This window comes from Narcine bancroftii, chromosome 12 (genome assembly GCF_036971445.1).
Source record: "Narcine bancroftii isolate sNarBan1 chromosome 12, sNarBan1.hap1, whole genome shotgun sequence".
Taxonomy (NCBI): Eukaryota; Metazoa; Chordata; class Chondrichthyes; order Torpediniformes; family Narcinidae; genus Narcine; species Narcine bancroftii.
Window position 1 is genome coordinate 10,882,623 of NC_091480.1, and position 16,088 is coordinate 10,898,710.

At 39.7% G+C, this 16,088-nt stretch overlaps 1 protein-coding gene across 1 annotated transcript in view; it reads right to left on the reverse strand.

Annotated features, from left to right (window-relative positions):
* cacna1ha (calcium channel, voltage-dependent, T type, alpha 1H subunit a) overlaps window positions 1-16,088 on the reverse strand; it is a 206,428-nt gene that overhangs the window by 158,263 nt on the left and 32,077 nt on the right. The window lies entirely within an intron of this gene.

Consider the following 16,088-nt stretch of genomic DNA (forward strand, 5'->3'; position numbering starts at 1 on the left):
AAGATCCATCATTAATCAGTAACTTAGCCTTCAAAAGTGAATGCTCATCTTTGCAACTTAGTTAGGTAGATGGAGGTTCACATCCCGCCCAAATATTTCTTGAGCCAGCTTTGGTGCGTAGCAATGGTCTTTCAGGAAATCACAGTTGAGGAGATGCTGGGAAGACCAGCACTGGATGATTATCTCTGGGTTGGCTTGGGACGTTTATGGTGGGCTGGCTTCGTGATCTGCTGCAGTGGCAGGACTCCCATGTGGTTGCTGGGTGCAGAGTAGCAGGGTTCTGAGCCATTGCCAATTAGTGGCCAAGTCAGGATAATACTTGGCTTGATGTGATATTTGGGAAGAAGGTTTTCTCATGCCGCCATAGCAATTGTTCTGAAGACCATGGGCTTGGGAGGACCTTTTCTTCTATTTGTTCCCAGTACCAGGTTCAAATATGACCATATCTGGCATAATATAAAAACAACCAAGCATGCCATTTTAAAGCAGCCATTCTCAACAATTTTTTTTTGGCCATGTCATCTTTAGAACTCTGCTCAAAGTTTATGTGACCCTTCCCTGTAAAGCAGTCAAGTTTAATTTTTTTTTAAAATTTCGACATACAGCACGTTAACAGGCCCTTATGGCCCACGAGCCCATGCAATGACATTAAAAACATTTTAAAAATTCTAATTTCAGTAAAAACAGTGATTTTTTTTGTTAATAATTTCTATCCTTGGCTCCTTTAATTATGTGGTGGTCCCCAGGGGTGGGAGAACATAAGGCCACCTGTTGAGAATGGCTGGTTTAAGCATCCTGGACATTACATACCTTATGAATTAGTATTCAATAATTAAACTTTGTGATTGAGGACATTTAACATGTCGCCACATAGGACAGAATACCATTTGGGTCTTTGAATTTCAAGGAATGATCCTAACAATTCCACTCAGTTGGGTTATTCCCATTGCCCTACAAATGTTTTCTTTCCAAATAGCCATCTATAAGAGGATGATGAAGCTCCCATCTCCATCACAATGAGCTGGGTGCTTTGTTGAAGACTCGATCATTTCAATCAAGTCTCCAATTCAATCCAGCTCTTGAAAAGATCATTTGGATCAAAGATAAACTTCCTTTTTAGAAGGACTCAAAAAGAGTTAATATTTGGGTAATTGATCTGAATTGGTTACAGTAACTTCATTTCTATCTGTAGAGATACTGAACATTTCAAACATTTTTCATTTTATTTATTTCAGGTTTCCAGCATCTGCAGTATAGATTTCAATTTCACTTTCAAGTTTATTCGCAAAATAATCATTGTTCAATAATCAACTCATGTTTCCTGAAATGAAGCTTTGTTTCCATTAACTTAATGATTCAAAATGGTTAATTTTCTATCTTGGAGTTTGCGGAGGAGCTAGTGGAGTTGTTCAAGTGAACCTGTATGGACTCGAAGGGCCGACATGGCCTTTTTCCGTGCTGTAAATGGTTATATGGTTATGGAGGTTGGTATTTGTTGTCAGTTGCATGCACCAACATTTGCAACATGGTAGCATTTGTGCATTTGAATTCTGTTTCCAAAATTCCCTGGACCTTGACAGAAAAGCACAGTAATACCTCTGGTATCCAGAATTCAAACCACTAGCGGAAAATAATACGGACTTTTAAAATTGACACGCCTTCCCATTAATTCACTAATCATGCACCTCAAGCAACCAGAAAATTCACTTATCCAGCAGTCCCCATAGGTCCCGGACACTATTTTGAAAACAAAGAACAATGCTCTTGAACTATCCCTTTGTGCACTTAAGTGCCTGGGATCATTAGTGTTTGGTATTTCACTGAATAAACAAGACAATACAAGTGGTAACCTTAGACAAAGCTTTACTAATTAAACTCAAACAACACTATGTTCAACATGAACTTTGTGTAATGGCGTCTGGTATCAGCCAAGCTCAGTTTTTTAACTGTCGTGCCTTGCCGGGACTCACGCATGCACGATGGGAATGGCCGTCTATACTTAGGCATGCTTTCACAGACATGAGTGTAGTGTATTTGACCATGACCTTATGACTGCTGTCACTTGATGTCCTCTGTGCACAAAATTTTCAGGCAGGCGTTTTTGATTTAAAAAAAAATCAGAAGTGAAGATCTTGGACGATTTTAACCCCCAGGCTAAATGCTGCTTTTCTGGGTAATGAAATTGTCAGATAACAGACATCTAAACATCCTTGATCTACAAACTTCCAGCATCCCTCTTGTAAAATATGTACAAAACTTATTTCTATTCAGATAACTATTTGGGCGACTTACAACTGCATTTCAAACCAACAGATATTTTTAGATTTCAATCAAAAACATGATAGAGTTGTTGACTTCAGAGAAAGTCAATTCCAAAACTTGATTAACACATTGAAGACACTCAGGGTGGAAGTTCAAGGAAATACTATTTACAAATAAAGATTTGCCCATTTAAGACAGAGATGTGGCAATTTTTTTTATTTCTCAGAGGGTTCAAAATTCAGATTTATTGTCAGAGGACATACATGACATCACATGCAGCCCTGAGATTCTTTTTCCTGTGGGCCAGGCAGAATTTCTACTTATCAGTAGTGCAAAGAAAACTGTCCTCAAGAACTGATAAGTGTACAAAAGAGAGATATGTAAACAAGAGGGAAGTGCAAACAAACTGTAATACAGAAAATAAATATTCAATATTGGGCCAAGTAAGAGTCCTTAAACGAGTCTCTGATTGAGTTTGTGGTTGTGGAGTCTGATGGTGGAGGGGGAGCAGCTGTTCCTGAACCTGGTGGTGTGAGTTTTGTGCCACCTACACCCCTTTCCTAATGGCAGCAGCGGGAACAGAGCGTGTGCTGGGTGGTGTGGATCCTTGATGATTGCTGCTGCTCTCCAACGGCAGCGCTCCCTGCCGATTTTGCTAATGATGGTAAAAGTTTTGACTGTGGTGCACTGGGCTGTGCATTGAGACTTTGGAACTATCTTCCACAAATGACATCGGAAACCTTTTTAAAGGAAAAGTGGACAGCCTCATGGTAAGAAACAGATGAAAGATCACTGAGTGTCAGTGGAAATGTGGAGTTGAGGGTCAATCAGACAGCGATCTTCATGAATGGGAAAATTAGCACATGGGTTTTTCACAGAACATGCAGATTCCCTGTGTATACAAGAGTGGACATTCAGAAGCTGAATGGACTATTTGATGATATGGGGGGGGCGGGCTTTTGTCATGAATACACTGCCAATTCTACGACAGTGGAGTGATGCAGCCAGAAGAGCACCAATAATGGTGGGTGGTATGGTTAGTGCAATGCATCAGTGACCCGGGTTTGAATCTGGCACTGCTGGGAAGGAGTTTGTATGTTCTCCCTGTGTCTGGGTGAATTTCCTCCAGGCGCTCCAGTTTTCTATCACTCTTCTAAACTTACAGGGGTTGTAGGCTAATTTGGGCAGCATTTAAATTTAACCTTTGTTCAACTCTGACCTCCGAAGCAGTCTATTGGGAGTCCTCATATCCCCCCCATAGTATTTTTTCTGAGATTCTTCAGTTTCTTTCCTAGCCCAAGATGGTTGGTTGGTTAATTGGCCAGTGTAAATGGTAAACTTTCTGGAGATGATTAGGTTGGCACAACACTGTGGGCCAAAGGGTCTGCTCTGTGCTGTAGAATGGGAAAATTGTTGTGGAATGGGTAGGAGAAACAGTCAGAATCTTTCTCCAAGGGTAAACATCAAGTTTTTGAGGCCATGAGTTTAAGGGGAGAGAGAGAAAGTTTAAAGGAGAAGTGTGGGGCAAATTTAAATATACAGAGAGTGACAGGTGCCTGGAATGGGCTACCAGGGGTAGTGACGGAAACAGATCTGCTTATAGATAGATAAATGAACATGGAGGGAGTTGAGGGATATATATCACGGGCAAGCAGAGATTTTTTATTTTAATTTGTAATCATTCTCGGTGCAGACCTTGTGGGTTGAAGGGTGTGATAGTACAGATTCTATCACCAATGTGTATATGTACATATGTACAGATGGTAGTGTAGGATGACTGTGATTAGCTGAGAGCGTACCCAAACCTACTGGCAGGTCTTAAAGGATTGCTCCCAGCCAGACCAGGTCATTTTGGACTGGTCGACCTACTTGTGATATGCTCCAGTCTTTTAGTTAATAAAAGCCTTGGTTTGGATCAACAAGTCTTTGGTTCTTTCGACACGCATTACAAAGGGACTGTTCTTGTAGTTTTCTTTGTTCTATAGTCAGTGAGCTAGCATTGACCTGGTGGGTAAAAGGTCCTCCTTCATGTCATAGATGTGTAATACTACTGCCCCATCTAAGTCTAGACCAAAGAAATATATTAATTGGATTAAAGCATTATATAAGGGGCCATTGGCGAAAGTGACAGTAAATGGATATATATCAAAACAATTTAACTTAAGCAGATCAACAAGACAGGGATGCCCACTATCGCCCTTATTGTTTGCGTTAGCCATAGAACTGATAAGAACAGAAAATAAAATAAAAGGGATAAAAATAAAAGACAAGGAATATAAAATCAGTTTATTTGCAGATGACGTTATAGTATACTTAACAGAACCAGAAATATCAATAAAAGAATTACATAAGAAATTGAAGGAATATGGAGAAGTGTCGGGATACAAGATTAACGCAAATAAAAGTGAAGCAATGCCAATGAATAATGTGGATTTCTCAAAATTTAAGAAAGAATCACCATTCAGATGGCAAATGCAAGCAATATGATACCTAGGTATACAAATAAATAAAAACCTCGGCCATCTATATAAACTCATTTATTATCCACTAATGAAAAAATTACAGGACGACTTAGAGCATTGGAAAGACTTACCACTAACACTAATAGGAAGGATAAACTGTATTAAAATGAACATTTTCCCAAGGATACAATACCTATTTCAGGCATTGCCAATACACTTGACAGAGAAATTCTTCAAGGAGTTAAAGAAAATAATAAGGAAGTTTTTATGGAAAGGGGGGAAACCAAGGATAGCACTAGATAAATTAACAGAATGGTATAAACAAGGAGGCTTACAACTGCCAAACTTTAAAAATTATTATAGAGCCGCACAATTAAGATATCTATCAGATTTTTATCAAACAAGGGAAAAGCCAGATTGGACTAGATTAGAACTAGATAAAATAGGGGAGAAGATACCTGAACATATATTATATAAATGGGATGAAAAATTGGTACAACGTAGGAATTCTCCAGTATTACATCATCTGCTCAATATTTGGAAGAAGATTCATGTAGAAAGGAATAAAACAAATTACCAGCTACCAAAACTAATACTGACGCAAAATCAGCTAATCCCTTTTACAATAGATAACCTTTCCTTTAGAGAATGGGAGAAAAAAGGGATCAAAAGAATAAAAAATTGCTTTTCAGGAAATAAATTATTATCCTTTGAACAAAAGAAGGATAAATATAATATAACTCACGATAAAGTGTTGGCATACTACCAACTGAAATCCTACTTGAAGGACAAATTGGGAAGCAGTCTGAGGTTACCAGAGGGAAGTAATTTTGAATATGTGATTACAGACACAACGATAATCAAAAAATTTATAACAAACATGTATATTAAACTACAAGAAAAGGAGAATGAGGAAACAAATAGTAAAACTAAACAAAAATGGGAACAAGATCTAAACAAAGATAAAGAATGAAACATGGGAGAAGTTATGCTCAGGAACTATGAGAAATACAATAAATACGAGGTTACGTATGATACAATATAACTGGATACACAGGCTATATATTACACCTCAAAAGTTAAATAAATGGGACCCAACAGTATCTGACAGATGTTTTCGCTGTAAAAAGGAAATGGGAACAACAATTCATGCAATCTGGACATGTGAGAAAGTGAAAAAATTTTGGGACGATCTAAACCAGATATTAAATAAAATCACAAAAAGTAATATACCAAAAAACCCAGAGATTTTCCTCCTAAGTAACATAAAAAACAAAGAATTTGGACTTGATTTGGATGGTGCACAAAAAAGATTTGTTCGGATAGCCCTAGCTGTAGCAAAAAAATGTATTATGTCAGCCTGGAATACAACAATGGTATATAGAAATGAATAAATGTATAATTTAAGAAATAATATTACAATATTTGAACAAATATGGGAGCCATACATGAAACACAATAGAGAAAACCTACCAGGGACATCTACCACCTAAAATGACAGAAGGAGAAGGGAATGAAAAGAATTGACTCAGTGGAAATTCTTGTTTGTTTTTATTGAATGACAACATTGTTTGACTGGTTTAATGTATCTTAGATTCTGAACTTTAAATGAATGGGAGGGGAGGTAGGGAGGGTGGGATGGGAAGAGGGAGGGGGGGAGAAAATGACACTGAATATATTTGAAAATGAAAATGTATGTATCTTGATCAATGTGGTTATAGTGTGAAAAATAAAAAAATTTAAAAAAAAAACCACTTCACGTTGCCCGTTAATTGGAGAACAACATACAATATCAAATTAGTTGCTAGTTGGACCTTCAATCTGGATAACATTAACTCAAACCAGACTCATTACTGGATGATACTCTGACCTTAATGGGACGGTTTTCGTACAACATCTGATCTCCATCCAAATTACCTTAATGCCAAGCACGAATTTTCTTTCACTACAAAGTATCTTTCACTGAACCTCACTTACAACGGAAGATAAACTTCAGATAACCTTTTCTAAGCAAAGGCAAATCATTTGCTCAACAAAAAAAAGACTCAATACTACTTTTAAAATAGGTTTTAAGAACATGGGATCTGGGCATTTGACGTACCACCAACAGAGTTATCTTGCTTGAGTTCTTTTTTGAGTTAACTCTGAAATTGAAATCAGAAAAAGCTCCAAAAACTCAGCTCCATCAGAGAGGATCTCTGAGTATTCTTATTTCAAATCAGTGAACTTTCTTCAGTTGGACATGCCACCGTTTTTAGATCTATGATAGGGAAAGGTAAGAGAAAACTGATCATCTGTTCTAATGATGGACCTCCAACAGTATCTGAACCAGGTAGGGCATACTTATCATTAGTCCAGGTTTCCAGGGCTCTTAAATGCAGATTCAGGATTAGAAATATCTTGCAATTAATCAAATGCTATTTTCCATTCATAAAAAATGGAGATAAAAAGCAAAATGGAAATTCTTCCTAAAAATTTTAATACTCCATTGAGCTGAAACGAGTGTGTTGGTTGCAAACAGGTTCAGGTTGACAGAAATCAATCAAATATCTATCCAAGCTCTGGAAGAGGTTTGTAATCAATTCATAATTTGTTCCATAAATCTGTTTGCAAGTAAATAAATGATGCTGTGTCACAATAACCCGAAGTTCCCCCATAGTTTTACTTGATAACTTACAGTTATCAACCTGCTTAAAGGTGGTAGCCATTACAGGCAAATCATCACCATTACAGGAAATTCATCAAGCATTAACAGTATTAATCCAAGGATCAGGAAATTCAAACACCCAAATTCAAATCCCATCTAAGCAGCTGGGGCATTTAAATGCTCTTCATTGATTTATCCAGATTTTAAAAAAATGTTGGCATTAACAAAGTGACCACTGACCTCCAAATTCTTGCACTAGTCAATTCTTATCTTAAAGGATTAATTTGGATTTGTCACATTCATTTTGTTAAAAATCCATTCAAATGAAATTGGTTTCTATTTGGTCCTTCTGAAACCTTAGTTGAGACTTTGGAAAGACTTAACTCAAGTTTCCGGTGAAGCAGTGTTTACATTTGGCAACATTTACATGCACTTGGCATCCTCACCTGGAGTTTTAAACAATTGGAGGTTGAAGCAGTGGTTCAGTGCATGTGGGCATCTGTCATTATGGCAGGCACAGTGTCGGTGGAACTGACTGTCCATGACATGCCTCAACAGGGAGGATTTAATATCCTTAATTAATACAAACAAGGGAAAACATTGTGCCTCCCTTTGCTTACTGGCATTTAATCTGAAATATACAGACTCTGTTAGTTCTGGTTTTTATTTACCGGTGAATTTATAGTCCATACTCTTCCGCGGTTTCTAAGGTGTTTATCTTGTTCACTTGCCCTGATTTCGGTTTTGCTTTTCTTTTTGCAGATTCTGGATTTCCTGTTTACAACAGTTAGTATCCCTACACTTGTGCATGTTTTCTGCGAACAGGTAAAATGAGAAAACATCACCTTGCTACCCAAACCACAAACTACTCTGGGACCACCAGAAAGACCTGTCTGCACTATTGAAACGCCACTTTTTTCTTGCACTAACTGTACCTGATATTATTCATCTCTCAGTCCTTTATAGTTATTCTTCCTTTCTGTATTGGAATGATTGAATTTACACTATCGTAATTGGTGTATCCTGCGTACCTGTTTGGCTGCAGCAAGCCATAATTTTGGTGTCTCAGCACGTTGCACTCATGTACATGACAATAAACTCACGATCATTGTCAATACGCACCTTCAAACTATTGAATATGTTAATGAGGAAGAAAACCATATTCCTGAATTAATTTTGCTTGACTGGTCCCATGTTCGGCATTGCATAGTCCTGAAGATTTATGGCTCAACTGTCTAATTGGTGATGCAGTGGTTCCACTTCCAAAAATAAATTGTGACATTGATTCATTATTTCAGGTCTCTTCCACTAAAAGATTTATTTGGCTATTATTTCAAACCCTCCCAGACCAGAGGAAGATATTCCAGCATCAAATGCAAGTGTAAAGTCACAAATAGGCCTGATTGGTTTAAGGTGACGGATTCTCTTGTCGGGCAGCAGTAAATCAAAGTAAAACCATGTATAAACATGCATAAACACATTTCCCATTAGTACTGTTACGAGCCCAGAGGACCCCAAAACCCAGCAGGAATAGAAATTCACCGAGACAATGGTTACTTAAACAAAAGTTGCTTTTAATTATCTTTAAACATGAAAGCAGGATCAAACTCTAACTTCTTACTATTAACTTATCCCCCTTCTAATTCTAAGTGCACATGTATCTAATGTGTCTATGTTCAGGAAGGTTCTTTGTTTCACAGCCCAATCATTCGCTTCTCACTTCTACAAGTTCACCGGTTATCAGATCATTCTTATGCTGTGAACAGAATTTAACATTTATGGATCTACACCAGGCTCTGGTGCTTAAAGTTAGATGGTTATTGCTCAGGAATGTTCCTGTTGGTTTCAGAGAAATATTTGTTCCTCGTTGGACACACAGAAACTGATTTCCGCCGATCAGTCACCTCAGTGTCTTGCCGAAGAAACTTGCCCCATCATGGATTTTCCAAATAATACCTCTTCCAGGACACCACAGAGTTTCTCCCTTATTTCGGGAGAAACATTCGAGCCAGCCATTTCCTCTTGTAAGGACTACAAGGGTTTCGAAGAGGCTGAACTCAGAACTCACAACCGGTCTTCAAAATGGGGTCTTTCAACAAGCTGCCGGCTTGCCAGTTTGCAGCCTCAACTGCTACTGCAGATCTGACCTCTCTCTCTCGATCTCTCTCTCTCTCTCTCTCTCTCTGAGAGAAGAATCCTGTTTGTTTTTTTCCTCTCTCTGCTTTTAAAAACCAAGCGACCTCTCCCAAGGCTCCAAACGTAATCTTTGAAAGATCTTATCAGTACTTGAGCCTGAACTCTGTTCCATTTGCACCTCCTTTTGAAGTTCTTTCCAAAGCAGTTCCAAAGCAAAGCCAACCGGAACCTCAAGATCTAGCTTCAGCATTTTAAATGAGATGTCCTTTGCGAAGTGTTGCTCTGTTTGTGAAGTGATCTATAATAAAACCCCAAAAATCTATCTCTTTTAAAGACATATTTATCCATTACCATACTAATATAACCCGTAACAGTACTTTATTTTGTAATAGCAGTGATTAAGTTCATAATTCTATCCTGAACAAGAATGTCCTCTGAATGGTAGAAAGATAAATTTCTTGTGGATTGATCACTAAGAAGACTGTGGATGGATTTGGAGGAACAGAGGAATCCTGGGGTGCATTCCTGGGGAGCACTCAGCAGCACCACAGCTTCTTCCGTGCTGCCATCAGATTCCTGAATGATCAGTGAACCAAAGTCACTGCCTGACTTTGGCTTTTCGTGTACTATTTTTTATTTATTTTGGTCAGGTGATTTGTGTGAATGTTTGCACCGTGGCGCTGCTACAAAACAATGAACATAGGAAGTAGGAACAGGAGTAGGCCAAAAATGGCCCATCGAGCCTGCTCCGCCATTCAGTACGATCATGGCTGATCTAATTTATGACCTAACTCCACCTACCTGCCTTCTCCCCATATCCCCTAATTCCTCTATCATGTAAAAATTTATCTCACCGAATTTTAAATATGTTTAATGAGGCAGCCTCAACCACTTCCCTGGTTAGAGAATTCCAAACATTCACTACTCTCTGGGAAAAACTATTTTTCCTCATCTCTGACCTAAATCTACTCCCCCGAATCTTGAGACTGTGTCCTCCCATTTTAGTTTCCCTGGCCAGCTCAAAAAACCTTCCTACATCTATCCTATCTATACCCTTCATAATCCTATATGTTTCTATAAGATCTCCTCTCATTCTTCTGAACTCGAGCGAATACAATCCTAGATGATTTAATCTTTCTTCATAAGTCAACCCCTTCATCCCAGGGATCAACCGAGTAAACCTCCTCTGGACCGTCTCCAAAGCCAGTATGTCCTTCCTCAAATATGGAGACCAGAACTGGACACAGTACTCCAGGTGCGGTCTCACCAGTACCTTGTACAGTTGCAACATTACCTCCCTACTCCTGAATTCAATTCCTCTAGCGATGAAGGCCAACATTCCATTTGCCTTCTTAATAACCTGCTGCACCTGCAACCTAACTTTTTGCGATTCATGCACAAGCCCTCCCAAGTTCCTCTGCACAACAGCATGCTGTAGTTTTTCACCCTTTAAATAATATTCAGCTCTTATTTTTCTTGCCAAAGTGGACAACCTCACACTTACTAACATTGTACTCCATCTGCCAGATCTTTGCCCACTCATCCAGCTTAACTATATCCCTCTGCAGACTCTCCACATCCTCATTACAATTTGCTCTTCCACTCAATTTGGTGTCATCTGCAAACTTGGCTACACCACATTTTGTCCCCTCCTCCAAGTCATCAATGTAAATGATGAACAGTTGTGGGCCTAACACCGACCCCTGCGGCACCCCACTTACCACTCTCTGCCAACCTGAAAAACTCCCATTTATCCCGACTCTCTGCCTCCTGTCAGACAACCAATTTTCAATCCAGGCCGATATACTTCCCCGGACTCCACTTTCCTGTAACTTACTGATAAGTCTCTTGTGCGGCACCTTATCAAATGCTTTCTGGAAATCCAAATATACAACATCAACCTGTTCCCCTCTATCCACCGCACCCATTATATCCTCAAATATTCCTAACAAGTTTGTCAAACAAGATCTTGCCTTTCTAAAACCATGCTGCGTCTGCCTGATTGAACCCTTACGTTCCAAAAATTTCACTATTTCAACTTTAATGATGGCTTCAAGCATTTTTCCAACCACAGATGTCAAGCTAATTGGCCGATAATTTCCATTCTTCTGCCTACATCCCTTCTTAAAAAGTGGCGTGACATTTGCTGTGTTCCAGTCTGCTGGGATCTGCCCAGAATCCAAGGAATTTTGGTCTATGACCACCAATGCATCAACTATAACTTCTGCCATTTCCTTCAGAACCCTTAGATGCATATCATCAGGACCAGGTGATTTGTCTGGCTTTAGTCCCATTAGTTTCTCCATCACGACTTCCTTTGTAACAACTATTTTATCAAGGCCCTCCCCAACATTCATATCCTTAACTCCGCACTTGGGCATGCTGGACTTGTCTTCCACCATGAAGACTGACACAAAATATTTGTTTAATGCCTCGGCCATTTCCTCATTTTTTGCTACCAGTTTTCCTTTCTCATCCTCCAAGGGTCCGATGTGAACTCTGGCCACCCTCTTCCGTTTTATATATTTATAAAATTTTTTGCTTTCTGTTTTTATATTTTGTGCCAATTTACTTTCATAATCCTTTTTCCCATTTCTTATTACCCGCTTTGTAACCCCTTGTTGTCTCTTAAAGTTATCCCAATCTTCCAGTTTCCCACTGCTCTTTGCAGCTTTGTACACCTGCACCTTCAATTTTATATTCTCCTTTATTTCCTTTGTTAACCACGGTTGATTTTTCCCTCCCTTGCTGCCCTTTTTCCTGACCAGAATATATTTTTGTTGAGCATTACAAAATATTTCTTTGAAAATCTTCCACTGTTCCTCAACTGTTTCATCAATGAGCCTGTGCTCCCAGTCCACTCTGCCCAATTCCTCCCTCATCCTATGGTAGTCACCCCTGTTTAAGCATAATATATTAGTTTTAGATCTATTTCCCCTTCCATCTGAATGAGAAATTCAATCATACTATGATCGCTATTTCCCAGATGGTCTCTGACTATTACATCATTTACTCGACCTATCTCATTGCACAACACTAGATCCAGGAGAGCATTTTCTCTTGTGGGTTCCTTAACATGCTGCTCAAGAAAGTTATTGCGGATTCATTCTATGAAGTCCTCTTCCAGACTCCCACGACCAACTTGATTTTCCTAATCTAAGTGGAAGTTAAAGTGGAATTTTTCCCTTTGTTATTCTTTATCTCTACCCAAATGGACTCAACATTATGGTCTTTAGATCTTATTTCATCCCTCACTACTGCCTGGAGCTCATCTTTGATTTAGAGTGCAACTCCACCTCCCTTACCATCCTGTCTATCTCTTTCCACCACCTGATACCCTTGAAAGTTTAATTCCCATTTAGGGTCACCTTGTAGCCATGTTTCCGTGATGGCTACCCAATCATAGGCATGGGTACCGATTTGCGCCTCAAGTTCACTAACCTTATTTCTAATACTGCGGGCATTCAGATAAAGTGCCCTTATGCTCATTGTCCTTTTAATATCTAGTGACTTCTGTAACCTTTTCTTTTGATTTTTCCGCCCACTATTTTTCTTTGTAATTTTCTTAACACTCTCATTGACCTGAAAACTCACTGCACCATCTGATTTTTTACTTTCTCCTCCCAACATTACTTTTCCTATTTTACTTTTCTTGGCCATTACTTTATCTTCCCTACCCTTTTTCCTATTTTGTCTTGTTCATGACAATAGATTCTGATGTCCACAGTTCCTTAAAGTAGCAGGGCTAGTTGATAAGTAAGATAACATTACCTTTGCTCTGTCCAATCTATCTGTGTAACTCTGCACTCTGTGCTATGCATGGGCTGACGCATTGGACTTCTCTTCAAACAAACTGTACTTTATACAGATGTCAATAAACTTGAACTAAGGTGATTATGCCATTGGTTTCAAAGCAGGGGCAGGGTGGAGGTGGTGGTCAGAATTGCACATGGCACAGGTGACTTGAGCACCAGGAACAATTCTGGTCACTGGATTGCTGGAAGAACACAACTTGCCCGGAGAGAGCGTACGGACACTTCTAAGGATGTTACCAGGACTGAAAACTACACAGAAGATTGGATATGCTGAAAAACTTTTCTCTACCCCAGAGGATGCTTAGAAGAGAGTTAATTGTCATCAATAAAATTATTTAAAATTTTTATACTGAGATATACAGCAAGATAGCAGGCCCTTCCAGCCCCCGAGCCCCTGCCGCTCAAATGCCCCAATTAAACTACAACCCCCGTTTGTTTTGAACATTGGGAAGAAACCAGACCATCCAGAAGAAACCCACGCAAACTGGGGTGAGAATGTACAATATCCTTTCAGGCAGCCCGGGATTTGAACCCTGGTCGCTGGCGCTGTGACAGGGTTGCACGAACTGCTACACAAACCGTGCTGCCCTTATGAGGGACATAGATGGAGTAAATAAGAAGGACCTCTTTTCCTGATCAAATGGGTGCAGTTTTAAAGTAAATGGCTGTGAATCAGAGGAAAAAATATTTTTGTGCCGGATGTGGGTGAGGCTCTGGCCCTCAATGACCCAAAGGATGATGGAGGCAGGTGGTCACATTACATTTAAGCATTATTTGGATGCAGGAATGAAGAGTTATCATGTGCAGGATGTTTGAGCAGGAGGCTGAGTAGATTTTTTCAACAAGAATAGCCATGATGGGCCAAAAGGCCTCTTTCTATGTTCCCTTTGATTTTACTCATTAAGTCTAGATGTTCATTTTGACTGTATTCCTTTCCCAAGCTCTAATACATAAAATAAGCAATTTAAAGATCGTTAATAACATTTAAAATGTTTCTAAATGTCATGGACATTTATAATAATTACAGACTTCAGTTGACTATAACTCCCTATAATTCTATGACTTAGACTGTAGACATTTCCCATTCCTCTCAGCTCATCAGATACATCAAACTGAAGTCAACAAAGTGCAGGAATCAAACCCGAAGATTCAGAATGACTGAAAACTCTAGAATGTTTTGACAACACAGGACAGGTAGGGCTTGCTATCTCCCAAATCTTTCATGCAGGAGGTCGTGTATGGGGAAAGGATGCATGTTCCAGCCCACCTGCATCATCCAGTGAGAACTGGCTCCAGGGCAAGATCAGCCTCGTGATTCCAGATCCCCTGAAAGGTTTGTAAAATCACGAGAGGCAGAGGTAGGTTCGACTGTCAGAATACCAGAGGTCATGCATTTAAAATGAGAAGGGGAAAAGTTTAAAGGAAATATGTATGGATACTTCCTTTGGACAGAGAATGGTGGGTACCTGGAACAGGCTGACAGGGGCTGTGGTGGAAACAGATTAGATTGTAATGTTTTAGAGGATCTAGTCTAGACAGACACAGGAATACACAGGGTACAGATAGACTGAATCATGTGCAGGCAAAATAGATTTAGTTTAGCTGGTACACCACTTTCAGTGAAGGGCCTGGTCCCGGGCTAGTGGGAATGGGGAATGCAAGCAGCTAACCTCTGCCAGGGAAATCAAGCCAGTTAATCTCCTAAGGGCAGCACGGTTAGAGTAGCGGTCAGCGCAATGCAGGTACAGCGCCAGTGACTGGGGTTCGATTCCAGCGCTGTCTTCAAGAAGTTTGTACATTCTCCCCATGCCTGCATGGGTTTCCTCCCACTGTTCAAAACATACCAGGGATTTAGGACAATTGGGCATAATTGGGTGGTGAGGTTGAAGAGCCTGTGAAGGTACTATATGTCTACATTTTAGAAAATCATTTTTGGCGGTGTTGTGATTCAATTGATCAACTCCAGGAGACTGGGGATTGAGCAACTGTAACTATCACAAACCTAATATGTTGATATTTTATTTCCCATCCATTTAATCAGGAAGTGCTGCTCGCTATTCTTAATCTCTACAAGTGGAACAGATAAATAAATTACTGTCAACATTTTTCACATGCCAGGTTTGATCCCTGGACTTTGTTAGCCTCTGCTTGGGTTACTCTATGTGTCAGAGGAATGGAAGACATCTGCTCTCGACTGACAGCACTTGCTATGAAGCTTATCACCTTCCAGCAAATTCTGGTTTGAAGGATCTAATCAAAGGCACCATCTGTTGGCATCAGATTTTGAAATAATTAAGATTCTCCCCCTCCCCAAAAAAAACCAAAAGCATGCACTTTTAAAAGTTATCACTGACCATTTTTCTGAAAGGAAAGTAAAAATGAAGATAAGCAGAGGATAGTGAAGTCAGCAGAAAAGATCACTAGGGGCTCTCTTCCTACCGTGAAGGACGTCTACAACACTCAATGCAGGTGAAATACAATAACTATTGTGAGGGACTCCACACACACCTCACGTAAACTTCCCCCTTCTGCCATCTGATAGAAGGTACTGCAGCACTTGGGCCCTTGCATCCTGTTTAGGCAACAGTCTCCCTCCCCCCACACCCCCCCCACCCTCCCCCCACCACCAAGCCATCAGGCTTCTGAATTCCCAGGACATATGTGGATAGTGAATAGTGGACTTTTACCGTATACGTCTTAACATTTCAATGTTCTAACTCATATTTTTGTAAATATGCTTCATGGTCCTGGAGAAATGCTATCTCG